This window comes from Salmo salar, chromosome ssa10, assembly GCF_905237065.1.
Source record: "Salmo salar chromosome ssa10, Ssal_v3.1, whole genome shotgun sequence".
Lineage (NCBI taxonomy): Eukaryota > Metazoa > Chordata > Actinopteri > Salmoniformes > Salmonidae > Salmo > Salmo salar.
This window is the reverse complement of record NC_059451.1, coordinates 74670115-74696704: the sequence shown is the minus strand read 5'-3', so window position 1 is coordinate 74696704 and position 26590 is coordinate 74670115. Positions and strand designations below refer to the sequence as shown.

The window sequence follows — 26590 nt, the reverse complement described above, 5'->3', positions numbered from 1 at the left end:
AAATAGCCCACCCAATCTACCTACCTCATCCCCATATTGTTTTTATTTACTTTTCTGCTCTTTTGCACACCAGTATTTCTACTTGCACATCATCATCTGCTCATCTATCACTCCAGTGTTAATTTGCTAAATTGTAATTACTTCACTACTATGGCCTATTTATTGCCTTGCCTCATGCCATTCACACACTGTATATAGACTTTCTTTTTTTCAGTTGTGTTATTGACTGTATGCTTGTTTATTCTGTGTGTTACTCTGTGTTGTTGTTTGTGTCGCACTGCTTTGCTTTATCTTGGCCAGGTCGCAGTTGTAAATGAGAACTTGTTCTCAACTAGCTTACCTGGTTAAATAAAGGTGAAATAGGAAAAAATAAAAAAGGGAGTTTCCACTATTGTCAAATCTATCTTAGTGTGCAAGTGTAGACTTCGGAGAAGAGTGGAGAATCAGGATGCAGCCTACATACTTGTACTGGAATAGTGAGTTACAGACAGCTCCAGTTAAGATGATGCATCAGGATCAGTGAGTTCCAGACAGCTCCAGTTAAGATGCTGCATCAGGATCAGTGAGTTCCAAACAGCTCCAGTTAAGATGCTGCATCAGGATCAGTGAGTTCCAGACAGCTCCAGTTAAGATGCTGCATCAGGATCAGTGAGTTACAGACAGCTCCAGTTAAGATGATGCATCAGGATCAGTGAGTTCCAGACAGCTCCAGTTAAGATGCTGCATCAGGATCAGTGAGTTCCAGACAGCTCCAGTTAAGATGCTGCATCAGGATCAGTGAGTTCCAAACAGCTCCAGTTAAGATGATGCATCAGGATCAGTGAGTTCCAGACAGCTCCAGTTAAGATGCTGCATCAGGATCAGTGAGTTCCAAACAGCTCCAGTTAAGATGATGCATCAGGATCAGTGAGTTCCAGACAGCTCCAGTTAAGATGCTGCATCAGGATCAGTGAGTTACAGACAGCTCCAGTTAAGATGCTGCATCAGGATCAGTGAGTTCCAGACAGCTCCAGTTAAGATGCTGCATCAGGATCAGTGAGTTACAGACAGCTCCAGTTAAGATGATGCATCAGGATCAGTGAGTTCCAGACAGCTCCAGTTAAGATGATGCATCAGGATCAGTGAGTTCCAGACAGCTCCAGTTAAGATGCTGCATCAGGATCAGTGAGTTACAGACAGCTCCAGTTAAGATGCTGCATCAGGATCAGTGAGTTCCAGACAGCTCCAGTTAAGATGCTGCATCAGGATCAGTGAGTTCCAAACAGCTCCAGTTAAGATGCTGCATCAGGATCAGTGAGTTACAGACAGCTCCAGTTAAGATGATGCATCAAGATCTTAGGCCTCTTTGTGAACCTGATCTGAGATAAGTGGAAACAATGAATAACACAATCACAAGTATGTATACAAAATCTCCCAGTTGGAACAGTTTGGAGCGGACCGCTATCACACAAAATCCACTGATTATACATTCCAGGGAGAGGCTTTTGCAGTGAAGACTACATTAAACTCATCCATATGTTTTAGAAGTCTAATGGCACTGAAACAATGCTATATACAATATGTGCCCCTGGAACGCTTTATTATGAATACGGCCCCTGGTGTTTGTATGTTCCTCTATGCTATTTGTCTACACAGAGACTAGACAGAACTGTGGAGCTGTACTCCATTCCCCACCAGCAGTATAGAGGCCTCATCTGTCATTTGGTTATTTTTACAGCCTTACCGCTGTCTCTCTCTGTCTGGGCTGGAATCAGCTACGGAGTAATCGGGGCCATGCTGGAATCCACATGGAAAGTTTTCTTGGATGACGGGGGAAAAAAACTCCATATTTTGATAATTGAGGGAGACTGGAGGTTGAGAGCTGGATTGGGGAGAGTTGTGCGTCTTTCTCTGCAAACCATTCCCTTTTGCCAATGAGATAAACAGACATACTGTAATAGTGAACATCTGCATTTCATTGGGTCATTTCAGTTGGAAATTAGATGGTTCGTAAGAGCTAGCAGAAAACAGCAATTTCAAGAGAGAAGGATTTACCATTGATCCAGTTCCTAGAAATATACAGTACCAGTCAAAAGTTTCGACACACCTACTCATTCAAGGGGTTTTCTTTATTTTTACTATTTTCTACATTGTAGAATAATAGTGAAGACATCAAAACTATGAAATAACACATGGAATCATGTAGTAACCAAACAAGTGTTAAACAAATCAAAATATATTTTACATTTGACATTCTTCAAAGTAGCCACCCTTTGCCTTGATGACAGCTTTGCACACTTGGCATTCTCTCAACCAGCTTCACCTGGAATGCTTTTCCAACAATCTTGAAGGAGTTCCCACATATGCTGAACACTTTTTGGCTGCTTTTCCTTCACTCTGCGGTCGAATTCATCCCAAACCATCTCAATTGGGTTGATGTCGGGTGATTGTGGAGGCCAGGTCATCTGATGCAGCACTCCATCACTCTCCTTCTTGGTAAAATAGCCCTTACACAGCCTGGAGGTGTTTTGGGTCATTGTCCTGTTGAAAAACAAATGATAGTCCCACTAAGCCTAGACCAGATGGGATGGCGTATCGTTGCAGAATGCTTTGGTAGCCATGCTGGTTAAGTGTGCCTTAAATTCTAAATAAATCACTGACAGTGTCACCCACAAAGCACCCCCACACCATCACACCTCCTCCTCCATGCTTCATGGTGGGAACCACACATGCAGAGATCATCCGTTCACCTACTCTGTGTCTCACAAAGACATGGCGGTTGCAACCAAAAATCTGAAATATGGACTCATCAGACCAAAGGACAGATTTCCACCGGTCTAATGTCCATTGCTCGTGTTTCTTGGCCTAAGCAAGTCTCTTCTTATTATTGGTGTCCTTTAGTAGTGGTTTCTTTGCAGCAATTAGACCATGAAGGCCTGATTCATGTAGGCTCCTCTGAACAATTCAAGTTGAGATGGGTCTGTTACTTGAACTCTATGAAGCATTTATTTGGGCTGCAATTTCTGAGGCTGGTAACTCTAATGATCTTATCCCCTGCAGCAGAAGTAACTCTGGGTCTTCCTTTCCTGTGGTGGTCCTCATGAGAGCTAGTTTCATCATAGCGCTTGATGGTTTTTGCGACTGCACTTGAAGTAACATTCAAAGTTCTTGACATTTTCTGGATTGACTAACCCATATGTCTTAATAACGTAATGATGGACTCTATTTTTTTCTTTGGTTATTTGAGCTGTTCTTGCCATAATATGGACTTGGTCTTTTACCAAATAGGGCTATCTTCTGTATACCACCCCTACCTTGTCACAACACAACTGATGGGCTCAAACACATGAAGAAGGAAAGAAATTCCACAAACTAACCTTTAACAAGGCACGCCTGTTAATTGAAATGCATTCTAGGTGACTACCTAATGAAACTGGTTGAGAGAATGCCAAGAGTTTGCAAAGCTGTCATGAAGGAAAACGGTGGCTACTTTGAAGGATCTCAAATATAAAATATATTTTGATTTGAGCAGGTGTCCAAACATTTGACTGGTACTGTATACAACAACCCAACTCTTGTTTCAAAACCTAGGACTTTGACGCTGATTCAGTCAATTGAACAGTCAGGATAAGTGAGGATTACCTTCACACCTTCCAATGTGACTCTCTCTGCCACATACAGTGACTTCAAACACTTCCTGTTGCTAATGTCAGGAAATGAGCTAAAATTTATGAGGAAATTAGCACGTTTGGCGCCAGATTATCTGACACGCAATACTTGTATGTGTGTTTGTGTGTGAGTGTGTGTGCGTGCACGCTCTTGCATACATACAAACATGTATGAATGCATTAGTGCACATAACAGAACCTTAGGGCTCCCGAGTGGCGCAGCTGTCTAAGACGTTGCATCTCAGTACTAGGGGCGTCACTACAGACACCCTGGTTCAAATCCAGGCTGTATCACAACCAGACGTGATTGGGCGGCGCACAATTGGCCCGGGTTTGGCTGGTGTAGACCGTCATTGTAAATAAGAATTTGTTCTTAATTGACTTGCCTAGTTAAATAAAGGTTAAATAATTGAAAAAAAATAACCAACCAATTATTCAATCAAACGTGTAATAACTATGGTTAGGAGTTTCTGCGGACCTTGTGACCAGACCGGGAAAAACTCTGGGCCCTAGCAAGAAGCAATGCAGACCCGCCAAAGACTCCATGTGTTTCCTCGTAACGCAAACCACCCGACTCTTATTTAAAGCTACCAATTTTTCCAGGAGGTAGTCATTTCCAACCCTGACGTGCAACCAGACACCCTGAAAAGCTCATGATAAAAGTCCAGAAACAACATAGTCACAGCCACAACCTCTTACCTTCCCAAAACCCCTTTTTCTCCTGTGACTTCTCAGAGGAAGGTAAACACCCTTTCGCCGTGTTAGAAATGTGATTTCATTCTGCTGCGATGGCAAGTTCTGCCGTCTGGCTCTTTTTTTCACCCCTTTTCTTCTTCTTCTCCCCCTCCCTCTGTTCCCACATCTGGATCCCAGTTCCTCATTTATTTATGTGGTCTCCCTTGTTTTTGTGGGACTTTAAAAGTCCTTTACCTTGTTCACTTGGCAGTTTCTCCACAAATCTGATGAGGTCTACAATTACATTTTGCCATAACTGGTCAACTCAGCAATTACATGCTTGACCACAAATTCTCTCCAAAATACAGTGCTGCGGCTCATATGGCAGACAGAAATAGAATAGTTTTCATGTCTGTTTGGACGGCCGCCCAGCTGAAACTATGCTCCGCTGCTTGACTGACAGAGGGATGTGGGCTTTTTCTCCCCAAGAAAAACCTTAAGGTCACAAATCCTTACGAAAGACTGAGGGAGCTCCTTCCAGTTGAGCTACCAGTTCCTCAGTTAAACTGCGAGGAGAGAGGAGCTCGCAGGGCACTGGTAGAGGCTTGCTCCTCGACAATGAAAACTCCAGGGGACACTTAACCTTTACGACGCTGACCTGAGGCTGGGGTAAGTCTGGCAAACACTCCCCTTGTGTTTACTCCCTGGGAAATCACGTAAGACGGGTCTTGCGAGGTTGTCTGTACTTCTTTAAGAGATAAGTAACGTCACAATGGGATCAACTTGAGAGTTGTCTATTACTACCTGGTGTCTGACTAAGTCCTGGGTAGCATCATTTGCCTCTTGCTCACTCACCTCTAAGCTCATAGAAAGCTCAGGGCATCTTTGAGACCGTTTCTCACGGTTACCGCTGTTACTATGTTAGTTGATTCATAGACTCTGTAAGCCACATTACAATAGCATCTCCCATGGCAGTGCTATCTTCATCTGCGGGGCGGGATATTTAACTGGAGATGGAGTTAGTGCCCGTCAGGGGCACGGTGGTAGTGCCAATACTGACATATTAATGGAGTAACTTTTTGCCTAAATCACAGACAGGTATCACAGCTGTAAATGCTACATAACAACACTGTAACATAGTGTACCGACATTGATTAGGTTGCAAGAACAAAGTAATAACATTGTTATTACAACGGTAAAAGGTCTATGCATTACAAAGCAGAACAGATTATTGTTGAAAGTGGGACTATCACTTAAATGTTGTTCTGCCATTATTACCAGGCAACCCAATAGTGAAGAAATCCCAACTATGAAATAACACATATGGAATCATGTAGTAACCAAAAAAGTGTTAAATAATTCAAAATATATTTGACATTTTTCAAAGTAGCCACCCTTTGTCTTGATGACAGCTTTGCAAACTCTTGGCGTTCTCTCAACCAGCTTCACGAGGTATTCACCTGGAATGCATTTCAGTTAACAGGTGTGCCTTGTTAACAGTTCATTTGTGGAAGTTCTTTCCTTCTTAATGCATTTGAGCCAATCAATTGTGTTTTGACAAGGTAGGGGTGGTATACAGAAGATAGCCCTATTTCGTAAAAGACCAAGTCCATATTATGGCACGAACAGCTCAAATAAGCAAAGACAAAAGACTGTATATTATTACTTTAAGACATGAAGGTCAGTCAATCCGGAAAATGTCAAGAACTTTGAATGTTTCTTCAAATGCAGTCACAAAAACCATCAAGCGCTATGATGAAACTGGCTCTCATGAGGAACGCCACAGAAAAGGAATACCCAAAGTTACTTCTGTGGCAAAGGATAAGTTCAATAGAGTTTACCAGCCTAACAGACACATCTCAACATTAACTGTTCAGAGGAGACTGTGTGAATCAGGACTTCATGGTTGAATTGCTGCAAAGAAACCACTACTAAAGGACACCAATTGCTTGGGCCAAGAAACACGAGCAATGGACATTAGACCAGTGGAAATCTGTCCTTTGGTCTGATGAGTCCAAATTTGAGATTTTTGGTTCCAAACGCCGTGTCTTTGTGAGATGCAGAGTGGGTGAACGGATGATCTCCGCATGTGTGGTTCCCACCATGAAGCATGATGGAGGAAGTGTGATGGTGTGGGGGTGCTTTGCTGGTGACACTGTCAGTAATTTATTTAGAATTTAAGGCGCACTTAACCAGCATGGCTACCAAAGCATTCTGCAACGATACGCCATCCCATCTGGTCTAGGCTTAGTGGGACTATCATTTGTTTTTCAACAAGACAATGACCCAACACATCTCCAGGCTGTGTAAGGGCTTTTTGACCAAGAAGGAGAGTGATGGAGTGCTGCATCAGATTATCTGGCTTCCACAATCACCTAACCTCAACCCAATTGAGATGGTTTGGGATGAGTTGGACCGCAGATTGAAGGAAAAGCAGCCAACAAATGCTCAGCATATGTGGAAACTCCTTCAAGACTGTAGGAAAAGCATTCCAGGTGAAGCTGGTTGAGGGAATGCCTAGAGTGTGCAAAGCTGTCATCAAGGCAAAGGGTGGCTACTTTGAAGAATCTAAAATAGAAAATATATTTTGATTTGTTTAAGACTTTTTTGGTTACTACTTGATTCCATATGTGTTATTTCTTAGTTTTGGTGTCGTCACTATTACTCTACAAAAGAATTAGTAGGTGTGTCCAAACTTTTGACTGTTACTGTATTTGAGAAGTGTTTGTGTATAGTAAGTGCTATTCTCTGCACAGTCAAACTGAGAGACAAAGATTCACACCACTCTTAACAGTACAGGGAATCATGTGCCCTAACAGAGAAACTGCCAACTCACTGTGCCCCCACCTCGCCCATACATCCCCCAACTTGCCAATTGCTGCCATCAAGACAACATCATGGCCTACCCTGCCTCTCATAGAGCAATATGTGCCAGAGCAATAAACCACTGAGAGGCCACGGCTGGCTGGAGTCTGTAAATCTGTGGAGTGGGTGTGGGTGGATGTGGACGCCAGCTTTGTTTGCTGTGGAAGATGACAGTGATTATAGTGATGCTAATGATAATGATGAGTAGACAACAATGATAGGTCTGTGTGCGTGTGTGTGTGTGCGCGTGTGTGTGTGTGTGTGTGTGTGTGTGTGTGTGTGTATGCCACGTGCATGCATACTTTCATGGTTGTGTGTTATTTGGATCTACTGACTGCTTGCCTGCCACATTAGAAGAGAGTCTCTCTCATTCTTCTCAGGCCTGTTGAACAGCTGGGAAGGGGAGTGGCCTGCCTGACTAACTAACTAACATGAACCAACCGTGTAGGTGTGGCCCCTAGCTCTGGCTCCTGACTCTACTACCATACTGTTTAATTAGATTCTCTCCATGGGTGGGGTAATTGGTGGCTTCAACTTTTTGAAAAAACCTCCTCTCTCTCCTCCATCATGACCCTCCACCCGTATTAACTACTCATCATAAGAGAGCTATGATGGGATAATGTGTTGTCGTCGCCTTTGTCAGATCATGGGTATAGCATGATTGTTGTGGGTGTGGCTGAGTCCAGGGACGACTACTATAGTTGGAACTCATTATGTTTCAGCTTACTTAAATGTGTTTTATTACAGCGGTGGAAAAAGTACCCAATTGTCATACTTGAGTAAAAGTAAAGATACCTTAATAGAAAATGACTCAAGTGAAAGTGAAAGTCACCTAGTAAAATACTTCTTGAGTAAAAGTCTAGAAGTATTTTGTTTGAAAATATACTTGAGTATCAAAAGTAAATGTAGTTGCTAAAATATACTTATGTATTGAAAGTAAAAGTAAAAGTATAAATCATTTCAAATTTTCTGTATTAAACAAACTAGACTGCATTATTTTTTTTAATTGTTTTTATTTACGGATAGCCAGGGGCACACCAACACTCAGACATCATTTACAAACAAAGCATTTGTGTTTAGTGAGTCCGCCAGATCAGAGGCAATAGGGATGACCAGGGATGTTGTCTTGATAAGTGCATGAATTTGAGTACTTTTGGGTGTCAGGGAAAACGTATGGAGTAAAAAGAACATTATTTTCTTTAGGAATGTAGTGAAGTAAAAGTAAAATTAGTCAAAAATGTTAATAGTGAAGTAAAGATACCCCAAAACACTACTTAAGTAAAAATACTTTAAAGTACTACTTGAGTACTTTATCCCACTGTTTTATTGTAATGTCTAGCTTAGCTGGAAACTTTGTGCTTCTTGTAGCTAAGCTACCAGAGTAGGTTCCTCCAGGTAATAAATGGAGAATGAAGCTCTACAGAGACATTTAAAATAATAAAAACGTTAAAATATCCTTGTAAATAAAAATATACTAAATATACCATTAATGGGCGGGTTTCCCAGTCACAGATTAAACCTAATCCAGGACAAAAAATATTTCTCAATGGAGAATTACTATTTTTTGACCAGGAAAAGGCTTAATCTGTGACTGGGAAACCGGCCCATAGAGTTAATGTTTTATGGTTATCTTCTTAGATTGGTGAGCTGTTGTTTTCTATCACCATGAATTCTGACCTTCAATGATAAGAGTTTGGCCTCCAGTTAGCATTTTGCCATGCCCATGACGTTTTAGCTGTGTCTGGACGTGGCAAGTATCTTTTTCCACAAGTGGCTACTTTCCATCCTTCTCGGTTGTTATTCTCTGTCTCTCCTCTTCTGTCTGCATCTGTGTGGCCGAAGCGTGAGTCAAGGCGAGGTCAGTTCGGATTTCGCTCCCTACTGTCTGGAGTCCCTTGGCTTAATCCATCGCTCACATGGTGTCGGCCTGCTCTCGTCTTCACATTTCCAACCCAAGCTAATATTGTGTTTTTCTCAGGGCCCGTATTCATAAAGCATCTCAGTCTTCGAGTGCAGGATCTAGGATCAGTTTTTCCTTTTAGGTCATTATAAATAAGATTATATGGACAGGAAGGGACCTGATCCTCGATCAGCACTCCTACTCTGAGGTTTCACAGATTTCACCTTCAAACCCGACTCAAAGTCAGAATACGCTCTAAAACTTTGTCAGACCTCTTTTCTCTTCTCTTGAGATGTTTTTTTATGGAAACGTCCACTGCCAAAAGAGTAAGTTAGTGCAATCCCTGATGAATTGCAAATGTTTCAAAAGTTGGCAACAACTGAAGTGGTTAGCTGTGTTTAAAGACACAGTCATGCTGCTATTAGTCATGACAATACTTTGCCAGGTTAGCAGAACGTCCCTACGTGAAAGTCCATACGCAAAAACAAACTTTGTCTTCTGTTCAGTTTCATCAAGCTTCTCGACAGACCAATTGAGAGCAGAGATGAGAGCCGGGCCCATTCCAGAACCATTCCCAATTTTAGAAACATTCCAGGCAGGCATTGCCATGACAGCAAGCCGGTTGACTCCCAGCTGTTGACTTTTAACCCCGGGAAGGAGTTCAATGTATCGCCCTCCACATGGAGCCAGATGCTTGTCTCTGTCACTAATAATAGAGTAGGCTAGCATTACACGAGCTAGCCACCGCTTACATGCTAACTGCTAACAAGCTAAAGACAAGACACCTAGTCAATTGCAGACAAACGTTACCTAATGGGCCTGCCAAGGTTAAGCAGAAGCTTCTGCTGTCATTTTTATTTGCAGCACAAATGGATGACAGGCATTAACCGTTGGACATCTCTGGGTTCTTTATTGTGGACAGTAATGCATCGGCGAGAGAAAGGGGGCTTGTGACTCAGTGGAGGCTCTCCCCATTGTTGGACTCCTATTAAGAGGGTGCACGTATACTTTTCCGCGTCGTGGTGCACACACTGGTTGAATCAACATTGTTTCAATGTAATTTGTCAACATATTGTGACGTGGAATCAACGTGGAAAATACATTGTATTTGAAAAATTAAAAAATTAAAAAAATTCTACCAGCGTAGTAAACATTGAAATTCATTGGGTGGTTGAAATGATGTTAGAATGTTATACTTAATTAGACATATTTTATTTGACCTTGTTTCAATGTTGATAGTTAAATGGTATGTTTGAATCAACGTCATGCTGTCTACTTAAATAAAGAGGTATATTGAAATACAGTATATTGTGAAGCTACAGTTAAACAATTTATGCCTGAATAGGGATTCCTACTGGTATGTGAGGGGTAGTGCACTTCAGTGAGAACAAGTCTAGCATCCAGATGACTACCTCTGTCCCCTGCTTAGCTTTGGAAGCAAACTGTGTTACTTTCAGCTGAGCTGTCACGTCGACCAGTGGAGACTGCTGAGAGGAGGACGTCTCATAATAATGTCTGGAACGGACTCAACGGAACGGGATCAAACACATCAAACACGTGGGTTTTCATGTGGTTGATACCATTCCATTGACTCCATTCCAGCCATTATTATGAGACGTCCTCCCCTCAGCAGCCCCCGCTGCTGTCAACACATTTAGACAGTGATCATCTTCCACACTCATTTGAGTAGACTACTTAAATAACAATGAATATATAGTTGAAAGTAACTCCTAACTTATCTCACACAAGCTGTATGTGAAAGTAAATTCAGAGTGAGGTTGAGTTTATTGACATCTGATTTGTCCAACAAAGGACACCGTCATTTCAACATGTAGCTTGATATACTATCATTCATCCACGGTTGATTCGTTGTTTAGAAGTTTAGAAGTAGTTACCATTAGCCCTATAAATAGGATGCCAAATGCGTAATATCAATAATACACTTTTACCTTTGCATATTGTGTATATGAAGGATGGTTGGTTGAATTTAAATGTAATCTACACGTTATTAATATGTTGGTTTCATGTCTCCATCTCAACCAAAAATCTAAGTTGAAAAATAGGACTAAATCAAATCAAACATTATTTGAAGTGCATTTAAAGTTTGATAGATTTTTGGTTGAGATGGAGATGGGAATCCAACATATCAATAACTAATTTATAGACAAACAGGATATTGTGAACGCAACGAAATATCAACATTTGTTGATGTATCTTCTGCTTGGATAGTACAGTGCCTTCAGAAAGTATTCAGACCCCTTGACTTATTCCATAATTTGTTGTGTTACAGCCTGAATTCAAAATTGATTAAATATGTTTTATTTTCTCACCCATCTACACACAATACCCCATAATGACAAAGTGAAAACATGTTTTTAGAAATGTTTGCAAATTTATTGAAAATTAAATACAGAAATATCAAATTTACATAAGTATTCACACCACTTTGCTATGACACTCCAAATTGAGCTCAGGTGCATCTAATTTCCTTTGATCATCCTTCAGATGATTAGAGTCCACCTGTGGTCAATTCATGATTTAGAAAGAAACACACCTGTCTACATAAGGTCCCACAGTTGACAGTATTTGTCAGTGCAGAAACTAACAATGAAGTCCAAAGAGCTGGTAGATCTCGGAGGTAGAAATGTGATGAGGCATATATCTGGGGAAGGATATAAAATAATTTCTAGAGTGTTGAAAGTTTCCAAGAGCACAGTGGTCTCCAAAAATATGGAACAACCCAGACTCTGCCTAGAGCTGGAGTTTGCAGAAAGACAGAGCATTAGGCAAAAGATCCTGTGGTCTGATGAGACAAAAATGTAACTATTTCACCTTAATGCGAAGGGCTATTTCTGTAGAAAACCAGGCACAGCTCATCACCCGTCTAACACCATCCCTACCATGAAGCATGGTGGTGGCAGCATCATGCTATGGGGATGCTTTTCAGCGGCAGGGAGTGGGAGACAGGTAAGAATAGAGGGAACAATAAATGGAGCCAAACGCAGGCAAATCCTTGATGAGAACCTGCTTCAGAGTACCACCGACTGTGGCGAAGATTTACGTTCCAACAGGACAACGAGTCCATGCATACAGTCCTTGAGTAGCCCAGCCAAAGCCCAGACTTGAATCCCATTGAAATTCCACATCTGACAGAGCTTGAGAAAATCTGCAAGAAAGCTTCCAATTGCCTCATTCACCCCCCCCCTCCTCTTTAACTATTTCCCGGGTTGTTGCTGTAAATGATCATGTGTTCTCAGTCAACTTACCTGGTAAAATAAAGGTAAAATAAAATAAACAATGGTATAAAATCCCCAAATCCAGATGTGCAACGCTGATACAGAAATACCCAAGACAACTGAAAGCTGTAATGTGCTTCTACAAAGTATTGACTCAGGGGTGTGAATACTTATGTAAATTAGATATTTATATATTTAATTTTCAATAAATGTTCCCAAAAATATAAGAACATGTTTTCACATGACCATTATGGGGTTATTGTGTGTACAGTAGATGGGTGGTTTGAATTATTTTTTTTTTTAATCCATTTTTAAATCAGGCTAAAACACAACAAAATGTGGAATAAGTCAAAGGTATAAATACATGAATAACATATATAAAAACAATTTCCAAATGTAAAAGTGTATTATTAATATAATGAATTTGACATTCGATTTATAGGGCTAATGTTAACTACTTCCAAAGATCCAGTCAACCATGGACGAATGATAGCATAGTTAGCTTAACGTTGAAATGTTGTCCTTTGAGCAAATCAGATGTCTATTTAGCCTACATAAACCTCACTCCGAATTGACTTTCACATACAGCTTGTCTTAGAAAAGTTAGTTACTTTCAACTATTCAATGTTATTTAGGTAGTCTACCAAATGAGTATGGAAGCTGAACAACGTCTCAATGTGTTGACCTGATAGGTCAGCTGAATCGAGCACCTCTTGTTTCCAAAGCTAAGCGGCGTACATCGAGGTTGGTATTTGATTGGTAGACTTGCTCTCACTGAAGTGCATTACCCTTCATATACCAGTAGGAGTCAATGTTCAGGCAGGAACTGTTGGACTGTGCCTTACCATTTTATTTCAATATACCTCCTTATTTAGGTTGATAGCATGACGTTGAAACAATGACATAGATTAAAACGTAACATTTTCCTATCAACATTGAAACAAGGACAAATCAAATATGCCAAATCAAATATGAAATTCAACATAATTTCAACCAATTACCCAATGAATTGTCATGACTCTCCTGTGAGGACCCAACAGATCAGGTTACAGTGGATCAGCTCTACAGAGCTCTCTCTCTCCCACAGAGGAGGAGAGGGATGGATGTGGAGATTTAATGACACCTCACATCGATCGTAAACCATAGGCAGCAGATGATTCCTTTTGGTGCCTAATTTGGGCGAATGGAATGTGTTTTTGTGTTACAGAAGAGTTTGCCGCATAAGGACTTCAACAACAAACAATGGACACTGGGACAATATATTTCAACATCCGAATATTGGGAATGGTGAGAAATAGAGTATGGAAAATGAATGTCTATTTTGTGATGTCATTAAAATGATCAGAAAGACTGTATAACGTAACGGAAATACTGTAACTTAGGAAGGAAACACATTTTAGCTGTAAAGTTTCCACCCTATAGGATGTTAATACAATATGAAGAATGATTAAACTATGTTTGAAAAGATAGAAATGTGAGTTCAGACTTCTAACTAAGCCACACCCATAATGAGGTCAGAGTTCGTGTCAACATGATGGAACTGCCTTTCAGGCCAGAGTGCTTAAAAAGGCTCACTGAGAATTTAAATACAGACCAGAGAATGTGAGGATGTGGTCCACAAGTAGAAATGGTTAAAACTACAAGATCAGAAAATGGTAAGACCCTCTGAAACTCTTGACGAGCGAAGAAGGTAAAGACTAGACCGAACATTCACAGTCTGGAGCTGGGTATGTAAAGTAGTCTAGGACAATTGACCAAAGACGGGAGGGAAGACAGATCCCTCTCACCACCGTGTGGTACACTTGAAGGAACCGTTCTTAGAACACTCCAAGACAAAGAGGCCTACAACTAAGAAGGACATTGTGACCTCTGGTGGACAACCAGAGACTTACATCGAACCACTTCCCATAGAACCATCTATGCGTAAATAAACTCAGCTAAAAAAAGAAATGTTCTCTCCACTGTCAACTGCATTTATTTTCAGCAAACTTAACATGTGTAAATATTTGTATGAACATAACAAGATTCAACAACTGGGACATAAACTGAACAAGTTCCATAGACATGTGACTAACATAAATGGAATAATTTGTCCCTGAACAAAGGGGGGATCAAAATCAAAAGTAACAGTCAGTATCTGGTGTGGCCACCAGCTGCATTAAGTACTGCAGTGCATCTCCTCCTCATGGACTGCACCAGATTTGCCAGTTTTTGCTGTGAGATGTTACCCCACTCTTCCACCAAGGTACAGTGCCTTGCGAAAGTATTCGGCCCCCTTGAACTTTTCGACCTTTTGCCACATTTCAGGCTTCAAACATAAAGATATAAAACTGTAATTTTTTGTGAAGAATCAACAACAAGTGGGACACAATCATGAAGTGGATGAAATTTATTGGATATTTCAAACTTTTTTAACAAATAAAAAACTGAAAAATTGGGCGTGCAAAATTATTCAGCCCCCTTAAGTTAATACTTTGTAGCGCCACCTTTTGCTGCGATTACAGCTGTAAGTTGCTTGGGGTATGTCTCTATCAGTTTTTCACATCGAGAGACTGACATTTTTGCCCATCCTCCTTGCAAAACAGCTCGAGCTCAGTGAGGTTGGATGGAGGGCGTTTGTGAACAGCAGTTTTCAGTTCTTTCCACAGATTCTCGATTGGATTCAGGTCTGGACTTTGACTTGGCCATTCTAACACCTGGATATGTTTATTTGTGAACCATTCCATTGTAGATTTTGCTTTATGTTTTGGATCATTGTCTTGTTGGAAGACAAATCTCCGTCCCAGTCTCATGTCTTTTGCAGACTCCATCAGGTTTTCTTCCAGAATGGTCCTGTATTTGGCTCCATCCATCTTCCCATCAATTTTAACCATCTTCCCTGCCCCTGCTGAAGAAAAGCAGGCCCAAACCATGATGCTGCCACCACCATGTTTGACTGTGGGGATGGTGTGTTCAGGGTGATGAGCTGTGTTGCTTTTACGCCAAACATAACGTTTTGCATTGTTGCCAAAAAGTTTGATTTTGGTTTCATCTGACCAGAGCACCTTCTTCCACATGTTTGGTGTGTCTCCCAGGTGGCTAGTGGCAAACTTTAAACAACACTTTTTATGGATATCTTTAAGAAATGTCTTTCTTCTTGCCACTCTTCCATAAAGGCCAGATTTGTGCTGTATACGACTGATTGTTGTCCTATGGACAGAGTCTCCCACCTCAGCTGTAGATCTCTGCAGTTCATCCAGAGTGATCATGGGCCTCTTGGCTGCATCTCTGATCAGTCTTCTCCTTGTATGAGCTGAAAGTTTAGAGGGACGGCCGGGTCTTCGTAGATTTGCAGTGGTCTGATACTCCTTCCATTTCAATATTATCGCTTGCACAGTGCTCCTTGGGATGTTTAAAGCTTGGGAAATGTTTTTGTATCCAAATCCGGCTTTAAACTTCTCCACAACAGTATCTCGGACCTGCCTGGTGTGTTCCTTGTTCTTCATGATGCTCTCTGTGCTTTAAACGGACCTCTGAGACTATCACAGAGCAGGTGCATTTATACGGAGACTTGATTACACACAGGTGGATTCTATTTATCATCATTAGTCATTTAGGTCAACATTGGATCATTCAGAGATCCTCACTGAACTTCTGGAGAGAGTTTGCTGCACTGAAAGTAAAGGGGCTGAATAATTTTGCACGGCCAATTTTTCAGTTTTTTATTTGTTAAAAAAGTTTGAAATATCCAATACATTTCGTTCCACTTCATAATTGTGTCCCACTTGTTGTTGATTCTTCACAAAAAAATACAGTTTTATATCTTTATGTTTGAAGCCTGAAATGTGGCAAAAGGTCGAAAAGTTCAAGGGGGCCGAATACTTTCGCAAGGCACTGTACCTGCAAGTTCACAGACATTTCTGGGGGGAATGGCCCTAGCTCTCGCCCTCTGATCCAACAGGTTCCAGACCTGCTCAATGGGATTGAGATCTGGGCTCTTCGCTGGGCATGGCAGAACACTGACATTCCTGTCTTGCAGGAAATCACGCACAGAACGAGCAATACGGCTGGAGGCATTGTCATGCTGGAGGGTCATGTCAGGATGAGCCTGCAGGAAGTGTACCACATGAGAGGGACGATGTCTTCCCTGTAACGCACAGCATTGAGATTGCCTGCAATGACAACAAGCTCAGTCCGATGATGCTGTGACACTCCGCCCCAGACCATGACGGACCCTCCACCTCCAAATCGATTCCGCCACAGAGTACAGGCCTCGGTGTAACGCTCATTCCTTCAACGATAAACTCGAATCCGATCATCACCGCTGGAGACAAAACCGCGACTCGTCAGTGAAGAGCACTTTTTGCCAGTCCTGTTTGGTCCAGCGACGGTGGGTTTGTGCCCATAGGCAAGGTTGTTGCCGGTGATGTCTGGTGAGGACCTGCCTTACAATAGGCCTACGATCCCTCAGTCCAGCCTCTCTCAGCCTATTGCGGACAGTCTGAGCACTGATGGAGGGATTGTGCATTCCTGGGGTAACTCGGGCAGTTGTTGTTGCCATCCTGTACCTGTCCCGCAGGTGTGATGTTCGGATGTACCGATCCTGTGCAGGTTTATTACAAGTGGTCCGCCACTGCGAGGATGACCAGCTGTCCGTCCTGTCTCCCTGTAGCGCTATCTTAGGCGTCTCACAATTTATTGCCCTGGCCACATCTGCAGTCCTCATGCCTCCTTGCAGCATGCCTAAGGCACGTTCACGCAGATGAGCAGGAACCCTGGGAATCTTTTTTTTGTGTTTTTCAGAGTCATGAGAAAGGCCTCTTTAGTGTCCTAAGTTTTCATAACTGTGACCTTAATTTCCTAAGCTGTTAGTGTCTTAACGACCGTTCCACAGGTGCAGGTTCATTAATTGTTTATGGTTCATTGAACAAGCATGGGAAACAGTGTTTAAACCCTTTACAATGAAGTTATTTGGATTTTTACAAATTATCTTTGAAAGACAGGGTCCTGAAAAAGGGATGTTTCTTTTTTTGCTGAGTTTATATATATATATATGCTACCATTCAAAAGTTTGGGGTCACTTAGAAATGTCCTTGTTTTTGAAAGAAAAACACATTTTTTTGTCAATTAAAATAACATCAAATTGATCATAAATACAGTGTAGACATTGTTAATGTTGTAAATGCCTATTGTTCGATTACAGGCTCAAAATGGCCAGAAACAAAGACCTTTCTTCTGAAACTCGTCAGTCTATTCTTGTTCTGAGAAATGAAGGCTATTCCATGCGAGAAATTGCCAAGAAACTGAAGATCTTGTACAACGCTTTATACTACTCCCTTCACAGAACAGCGCAAACTGGCTCTAACCAGAATAGAAAGAGTGGGAGGCCCCGGTGCACAACTGAGCAAGAGGAAAAGTATACTAGAGTGTCTAGTTTGAGAAACAGACGGCTCACAAGTCCTCAACTGGCAGCTTCATTAAATAGCACCCGCAAAACACCGGTCTCAATGTCAACAGTGAAGAGGCGACTCGGGGATGCTGGCCTTCTAGGCAGAGTTGCAAAGAAAAAGCCATATCTCAGACTGGCCAATAAAAAAAAAAGTTTAAGATAGGCAAATGAATACAGGCACTGGACAGAGGAACTCGGAGTCGCCTCTTCACTGTTGACGTTGAGACTGATGTTTTGCGGGTACTATTTAATGAAGCTGCCAGTTGAAGACTTGTGAGGTGTCTGTTTCTCAAACTAGACACTCTAATGTATTTGTCATCTTGTGCAGTTGTGTATTCATATTACGGTGAGCATAGTTTCCAAATGTATGTACGATAAGTCCACTCTGTCTTTCCCCACCTCCTTTTCATTGTGTAACAATCTGTCATATCGTGTCAGTCCAACAGGGACTTTTATCTCATGTAAGTGTGTATGGTACTCTGTGTTACAGTTTTTGACAATTGCTTATACATGATTTCTGAAACTATGGCTCCTTTTCTTTAGACTACACACAAAACGCACACACACAACATGCAAAACGTCACATCTCTTGCAACACCAAACACTTAATTAAAAACTAGTTTAACTCTTCTCAAAATGTTTTTGCATCAACTCTACACACAAACCATCAAATGATTAGCTCTTATACACGCCAACTACACAGATGTGACAAATGTAATACACTACTATCTTGTGTCTTTTGCATGTTCAGTGGACTCCACGGCAGTTTGTCATATCTCTCACACATACATGTGCACAAATATGTTCAGTATATATTTACACTATAAACAGAAATGTAAGGGGGGAAATAAAATGTTTTCTATCTCAAAACATTGTATTTTCATCCAGATTTCAGGATGAACAGTAACAAATACAGTAGAAGTTAAACGAATAGGCTTGTTACTATAAAGAAGAAAACAATTAGGGTGCCTTCTGTCTCCTATTTGGGTCTGGCCACAGCACCTCATCAACATCACCGGCGATGTTCTCTCTGGCTAAACAGCGGGGGAAGTAACGTTTGGAGTGGCGTATCCAGCCCTGGCATGCCACCTCGTCTATGTCACCACAGGCCTCCTCCATCGCCTGGAGAAGGGGTATGGTGAGGTTGGCGATCGTATACCTTCCAACGCCACGCTGAAAATAACTCTTCTATTGGGTTTAGAAATGGAGAATATGGTGGCAAGTTGAGCATCAAAATTTGCGGATGGTCAATGAACCAATTGCGGACCAGAGCAGCCCAGTGGAAACTTACATTTTCCCAGATGACAACATACCAGGACTGCTCTGGCCCATTCCTCTGGTCATTGGGAATGAGGATATTATGCAGGGTGTCAAGGAAGGTAATAATGTGGGCAGTATTGTAAGGACCAAGACTGGCATGATGATGGACACCGTTCTGACTAATGGCTGCACACATTGTGATGTTGCCACCACGGTGTCAAGGGACATTGACAATGGCGCGGTGTCCTATGAGGTTTCTTCCCCTACGTCTTGTTTTGGCTAGGTTAAAACCGACCTCATCAATGTAGACATAATCATGATGCACTGCACCAGCATCTAGTTTCATAGCTCTCTGAAACAGACAAGACATTATTGTATGACAGTATGAATAGACAGAGCAGTCAATATGTAGCACAATACACTGGAATACAATACCAATGACAGGATAGTATAGCTTACTTGTACATATTCATAGCGCAGTTGTTTAACTCTGTCAGAATTTAGCTCAAATGGTACTTTGTAGAGCTGTTTCATACGAATCTGATGGCGTTTCAGGAGACTCACCCTATTTATGTTACTGAATGTTGTGTTGTCAGTGTTGTGGTGTTGCAGTTGTCGTAAACGTATGCCGTTGTTTGAAATGACCATATTCACTATGTGTTGTTCCTGCTGTGAACAGCCGGTTTCTTCCTTCATTGAAGGATCATCTAGCAATTATGCAAAAACATGATGTGAATGGTTATGGTGCAAGACTTCTTTCAGTATGAAATGAAATGTTACTGTAGTGCTGTAAGTGCTGCAGTGCTGTAAGTACAGTAGCATGGTATAGAGGGTGGGTTTACTTACCTGTTCTCATTTCGAAATGTCCGGATGACACTTGCTGCAGTGTAACGGCTCAAGTTAGGCTGGACCCTCTGCCCAGCCTCCCTAAAACTCAAACCACGGTTGAACACATGGTCAACCAAAGTGGCCCGGATCTCATCTGTGATTGTTCTCCTTCCTCTTCCTCCTTGTCCTCATCCCCCTCTTACTCTCACTCCTCTTCCTCTAACCCTGTCTCCAAAATTAGCCTCCATTGTTGTCCAAACCAAGAAAGCCAACCTGAAGCCTATTTATAGTGTTCAAGCTCTGATTTCTAAGTGAAGAAATTAGCTGTAAGTGTTTTCACACGTGAGCACTGGGTGTAGGTAATCGGTAAATGAGTGTGGCATTTTGAATGGAAGTGTTTCTCAAATTAAACACAAGACCTGTTAGTTTTGAATGATGTGTCTAATGAACTGTGTTTAGTGTTTTGCAAAAAGTGTGTTTTACAATTGCAAACTGAGTGTAAAGCAGATAATGTGCTTGCAGTTTTGCAGACTTGGTCTGAGGATTAGGTACATGAGTTAATGGTTTCACTGAGTGTGCCTCAAGTACCACTTTTAGTGTGTAAGCGATTGTACAAATTATATTATTTAGTTAGTTAATAAATAAATACATTTGTGTAGTACTGAATATTCAAAAGGGCTAGGGTTCTTGTGGATCCAGGGATATTGCGATGTTCAGAATGAGACTGATGAGGTAATAATTAATAATTGACTGTCATTGATGTAAGAGATATTTATGAATCTTTAAAGTTTAAGTCGGGAAATAGTAACTCGGGAAATATATTTTCCTGTGGTGCCCCAAATTCCTAATGAGTTAATTGTTACATGATCAATTGAATCGAGTAATAATTAAACGTAGTAGTTAATTATTCGATAAATAGCAGTCATCACATTAATGATAGTCACGTCACGACAGAATATAGGATGAAAAATATGAAAATGTTTTTCACATTTGTATGTGGAATTTTCAACGCACTTTCAACATATACATAGTTCTGATGATTATTTTGAAATTCAATTGATGTAACAACATATTAGTCATGTTAAGTCAATATATTTAAGTTTAAGTTTTACCCTTATTTCAATGTTTACAACGCTGGTTGAAATGAGAAAAAAACAGTAGTACTGTAGTTGGTGACTTTTTTTCAAATACAATGTATTTTCCACGTTGATTCCACGTCACAATACGTTGTCAAATTAAGTTGAAACAACATTGATTCAACCAGTGTTTGCCCAGTGGGGAGTTTCCTCCTACAGTATGTTACTCCTCTTCCCACCCCCCTCTCTAGCTACCTCGCCTGCCTCTCTTTGTACCTCTTGTCTTTCCCCCTCTGTCTCTACCTCATTTGTTTCCCCCTCTCTTCATTTCTACCTCCACTGCCTGTCTCTAAACCCCCCTCTCTCTCTAAGCTCTGAATGGAAAGGTGGAAGAGGTCTATGAGCTGGAAGGTCTTTTGTATTGGACTATTGGGAGATGGACTAGGGGAACTTTTGAGTTGAGTGAGTGGGTGAACATAGAAATCCATTGTGTATGTGCAGTACATATAAGGGTCATGTCTATCTATCTCCTCCTTACAGCGAGTGTTGATGCAGTGGAGGGTTCCTCAGGGAGTCTTGAGAGGAGACTTCTCAGCTGCATCGCAAATGGAACACTATTCCCTATATAGTGCACTACTTTAGAACAGGGACCACAGGGCTCTATTCAAATGTAGTTCACTATAAAGGGAATAGGGTGACAGATGGAATGCAACCCTCCTCACTCTCTCCTCTAGTTTCTGTGGCCTCTCACTTGTACTCCCTCGCTACTTCCTTTACAAGCTGGTCTGTCCTTTAGCAATGCTAGCGAATGAAGAAGTGTGTTTCCCATGATCTCCATCCATGCCTTACCTCTTGGGAATGTGCCTGTTCATATTAAATGAGACAAGACTGAGTGTGTGACCTCTACACACCCACGTTTAATTTGATTCACCAGCGGTGTTTTTGAAGTGGCCTGTGTGCTTAGCGGTTATGTGCCAAGGTTTTTGTACATGCCCAGCGAATTTTCAGACTAAATTTACTTATCTCATTGACCCCATGCGCGCCCCATTTACCGTGGGCTTTTGATGGTGTGGTGGAATAACCCCCCCCCCCACCAAAAAACAGAATTCTACCTTGGCTCTGAAGCGATGCCTGTGTTTATTGGCATGCGTAGGGACTGGGCATAGGACTTGCCCCCCTCTCCACCTACACACACAATTCGCCCCCCTCTTCTAATGTCAACCAGCTGGGCCCCGCAGAATAATTTCAGAGTTGCAAAGGATCGTACTGCCCCGCCCTTTCCCCTCCCTCTCCTCCTCCCCTTCTTTCACTTTCATGCCCTCAAGCTTTCTGTGTGTCCCTTTAATGTAGGATTGATTCCCCACCCAATGAGGAACCCAACACAGTATCCACACAGTGCAAATGTATGGTTTGGGCATGGGATATGAAGGCCATTATTTACATGGCAGGTGTCAGTGGCTGGGGATGGATGGACAGCGGGTTGTACAGTAAATCTGGCCTATGGATTAATTGCACTTGACTCCTGTGTTTTGTAGGTCTGTCGTTCTCACAGGCAGCAAACTGTGGCAAAGCCATTGGAAAGACACTATCTAACTGGGGAGCAGTATCACGGCAACTCCAAAGGCATTGGGAAGAGATTTACAGTAGAAGATTTAACCAAAATGGTGTCGTCTGCGATGGCTGAGAATTTACTTCAAAGGACCTTTTGGTTTGATCTCTTTCTTGCCATGGGAGACGAACACACCAATCTCATAAAACCTTACCAGAAATATTACGCTGTGGCGTATTAGTGCCAGATTTTCTTCGTGATGTGGCCGTTGTTTCATCAATGTCTGTGAATTCAGTCTGTCTCAAATGTTATCAGTACCGTTACCTGGCTAAATGTTCAGTACAAAGCCATCTTATCTTATTCATCAGGTGATGCCTTCATGCCTAAAGGCCTTAATACCAGCATGTGTCAAGTATACTACACACTCTTAGAAAAAAGGGGTCATCTAGAACCTAAAAGGCTGTTCCTATAGGAGAACCTTTTGGAGAACCATTTTTGGTCCCAGGTAGAATTTGTTTGTGTTCCATGTAGAATCCTTTCCACAGAGGGTTTTACACAAAACCCAAAAAGGGTTCTCCTATGGCGACAACCGAAGAACCCTTTTGGAACCAGTGGAGGCTGCTGAGGGGAGGACGGCTCATAATAACGGCTGGAATGGAGCGAATGGAATGGTATCAAACACATGAAAACAATAACATGTTTCATACCATTCCATTTACTCCATTCCGGCCATTATTATGAGCCGTCGTCCCCTCAGCAGCCTCCACTGTTTGGAACCCTTTTTTCTAAGAGTGCACTACCACACTACCTGGCCATGTGATAACTGGTCTCCAATAATGACCGTATTACAGGACTCTGTCACCTGTTGTGTTGTGTGGTCTCGTTCGCTCTCTCTACCCCATTCATTATTAATAAGAAGCTCCTGGTGTTTTTCCTCCCCTCCGCTACTCGGTGTCAGGTATAGCAACAATCTCCTCCATTGGACCAAGGCTCAGGATCCATTTGCAGCTTAAGAGTGTGTCTCAAATGGCACACTATTGCCAACATAGTGCTCTACTTTTGGACAGAGCCCAATGGGCCCTGGTCAAAAGTAGTGCACTATATAGGGAATAGAGTGCCATTTGGGAAGCAGGCTTAGACTTTCGTTGTGTCCCTGCTGCTTAGAACCATTCAGGGCCTCTATGAGCTGTGTGTTAGCTGTGGCGCGGCTTCTCTCTCGCATTATATGTATTTAGCTCACTATTTTTGATGGACGGGGATCTCAGAATGCACTTGGATATTTCTCTTGGCTTGCCGGTCATCTTTCAAAAGGTATGGCAATTACATCATCCACTATTTTTAAAGTCAATGATTTTTTATTTCTTATTGACCGTTAAGTATTAAAATGACGGTGTGTTTGTTTTAGCAGGCTTGTGGTAAAGCTATTGGGATGTTTACGGGCCCGAGTTTTATTTGGAAAAAAGGGTGAATCGTTGGCTCTTGGTGTCTAAGCAGATGAGATGGTTGGGAAACACTTTGAGATTACACTCACTTTGAAGCAGAGGTTCCATAATTTGTAGCGTATCTGTCTATGCTTGTTAGCGTGATGTTTAACAGAGCAGCTGACCTCAGAGCACACTTGTGTTTATGTGCCTTTGTATGATTGCCTGTGTGTGTGTGTGTGTGTGTGTGTGTGTGTGTGTGTGTGTGTGTGTGTGTGTGTTGTGTGTGCGCACGCGTGTGTGTGTGTGTGCGTGCGTGTGTGTGTATATGCATTTGTGTCTGTGTCTGTGTCTTTGTGTGTGCACAAGCGTGTCTATGTAACCTGACCCAGGCTGATCTCATTCTCCCCGAGTTACATAAAGAGAGCAGGTTGCTATGAGATCTTAGGGAGAGAGCAGACCACTATAGGCAGCAGACCACTGGTCCTCTGATACAATGCCTTCGGAAAATATTTTCTGGGGCCCAAATACTTCACGCGGTTTTTGGTAGACCACTGTCGGCCTGACTTGGCCATACAAGGATGTCCTCTTATTTAGTCAAATCAATCTCTGACTGGAGCGTTGAGTCGTCCTCTCCCAAACTGGTGACTAACAAGGCTCCAGAGGGCAATTAGGAATTATTGTGGCATACAAGAGAAAACCAAATCTGCGGGACTCTCTCCAAAGCCTCATTACAGTGTGTTTTTACAGACCTTTTGTGTGTAGCCAGAAGTGGAACTAGAACTTTTATGCGGTGTGCGAAGATTGTGTTTTCTATGTGTGTGTGTGAGAGTTACAAAATTGTCACAATCGAAAGGCCAGAAAACCCTGATTTCCCTTTATTGCAAAAGAGAAAGCTATTTAGGGCAGTGAAGGAAAGTGACCTGGCTGGTCTAGCAGCATGCTGCAGCCTCCGTCACGTCTACAGTGTCGGCATAGGTTCAAATCTGGCCTACTGCCGTTTGACACAACTTCTCGCTATCTGTCAACCTCTCTACCTGTTCAATACAATCTGAAAATTCCTTAAAATACATATATTTAAAAATAAATAAATGGAGAGACAGGATTATGCAGGTAAAGAGAGACTGTTCCAGAGTGAGACAAATATGAGACATCAGATGCATCCATGTAAAGTCAGACAAGGAATGCATGTATTCACTAGGAAACAATAAATGTAGCTAACTCGGATACCTCCTGCGCCTCGACCTGTTGCTCCGGCCTGTTTTTTCCTAACTTTTATTTTGTTTTATTTTGTTCATACCAACTATCCAGCTAGCTAGGTTGCAATGGAGCCCGCTTCACCTGGAATAGCTAACAAACGTTTTCAGCGCTGTAGAAGCTGTGTTTATTACGCTCTTGTCTGGGACAATATTGACAATCTGGAGTTCCAATGCAGCAAATGTTTGCTAGCGGAGAATTACAGGAATGAGGTGGATATCCTAAGCAAGCAAATCTCAATTTTGTGCGAATTTATGGGGAAAACACAAATTGGAACTCTCCCGTTCTCAACTCCTGTGGCTGGACGCCACTCGGGCATGATGGATGTTTCCCCGCCTTGTCATCTGTCCCTATCCAAATGGCCTGTGCTACCTGGAACTTGCCTGCCAAGGAAGTCATCTCCATCTGCTTCTCCTCCTCTATCTTGTAGAGGAGTAGACTGAGAACAGCAAGAAGATTGTTCCAATCAGCACTGGTCCCATATCACAAGTCGTGGAAACCGAAGGCAGCGGCATGCTGCTAAGCGGACTGGATTAGCTGCAAGAGGTTCGGATCAGATTGACATAAGGAATAGCTTCGCTGCACTGGTGCCTGATCTACCTGTGCCTTCATCGCTGAGATTGCCTGTGTCTGCGACAGCTGTGATGACTCCAGCTACACTGACTCCAGCAGTGGCTTCGTCATCGAGTTCGGCTCCTTTTCCTCTTTCTGGATCTGGTGGGGCACTGCTTGCTGTGGGAGGTCTGGACCTATCACCAGGAGCAGCTGTTGTACGCTATCCTACTTCTCGTGGGCCCGTGAAAGGTTCAGCGAATTGTGTGAGGGGTAGGAATGGGCGGATTTCTCCATCCCCTTCTTGTTGTATTGGACAGTTCTATGGTGAGAAATGTCTCAGTCCCTGGAGCAAAAAACTTTGTGCTATCCAGGAGCACAAGTACAGAACATCAATAAGCTGCACCCAAACAATTTAAACCAGCATCAGGAAATTGATATCATATTTCATGTGGGATTCAATTACATTATAAAGGGCAGCTCAGAACAGCTGAAGATGGATTTTAAAGAACTGATTGGGTCTCTGCTTGACACCTACAAATGTCGCATAATATCTGGCCCTGTGCCATCCCTAAATCGTGCCATTGAACGTTTCAGCAGACTTTTATCCCTCCATAACTGGCTACAAGACTGTTGCAGCTCTGTGGGTATAACCTTTATTGACAATTTTGATACCTTCTGGAAACAAAGCGATCCACCCAAATCATTTGGGTTCCTGGATCCTTCCACAGCATTTATAAGGCTGCGTAGAGACAATTACTTATCAATGACCCAAGCCCAGCTCAGTTAATCCCTACCATTGTGTCGCTGAGTTGTCATAATGCTTCAGCAAATGTACATTATCCCAGGGGCGTTGGAAGACACAATGTAAGTAACCTAATGTATGTCCTCTGCTG

The 26590-nt window shown here is 42.1% G+C and overlaps 1 protein-coding gene across 2 annotated transcripts in view; it reads left to right on the top strand.

The window, feature by feature from the left end:
- The first annotated feature begins 4465 nt into the window (after window positions 1–4465).
- LOC106561064 (protein inscuteable homolog) overlaps window positions 4466–26590 on the top strand; it is a 98648-nt gene continuing 76523 nt past the window's right edge. Inside the window, exons 1-2 of one of the 2 annotated variants that reach the window (XM_014124675.2) lie at window positions 4466–4991; window positions 13531–13610. The gene's annotated coding sequence lies outside the window, so the exon portion shown is untranslated. The remainder of the gene's footprint in view (window positions 4992–13530; window positions 13611–26590) is intronic. The other variant, XM_014124676.2, reaches the window with a different exon arrangement.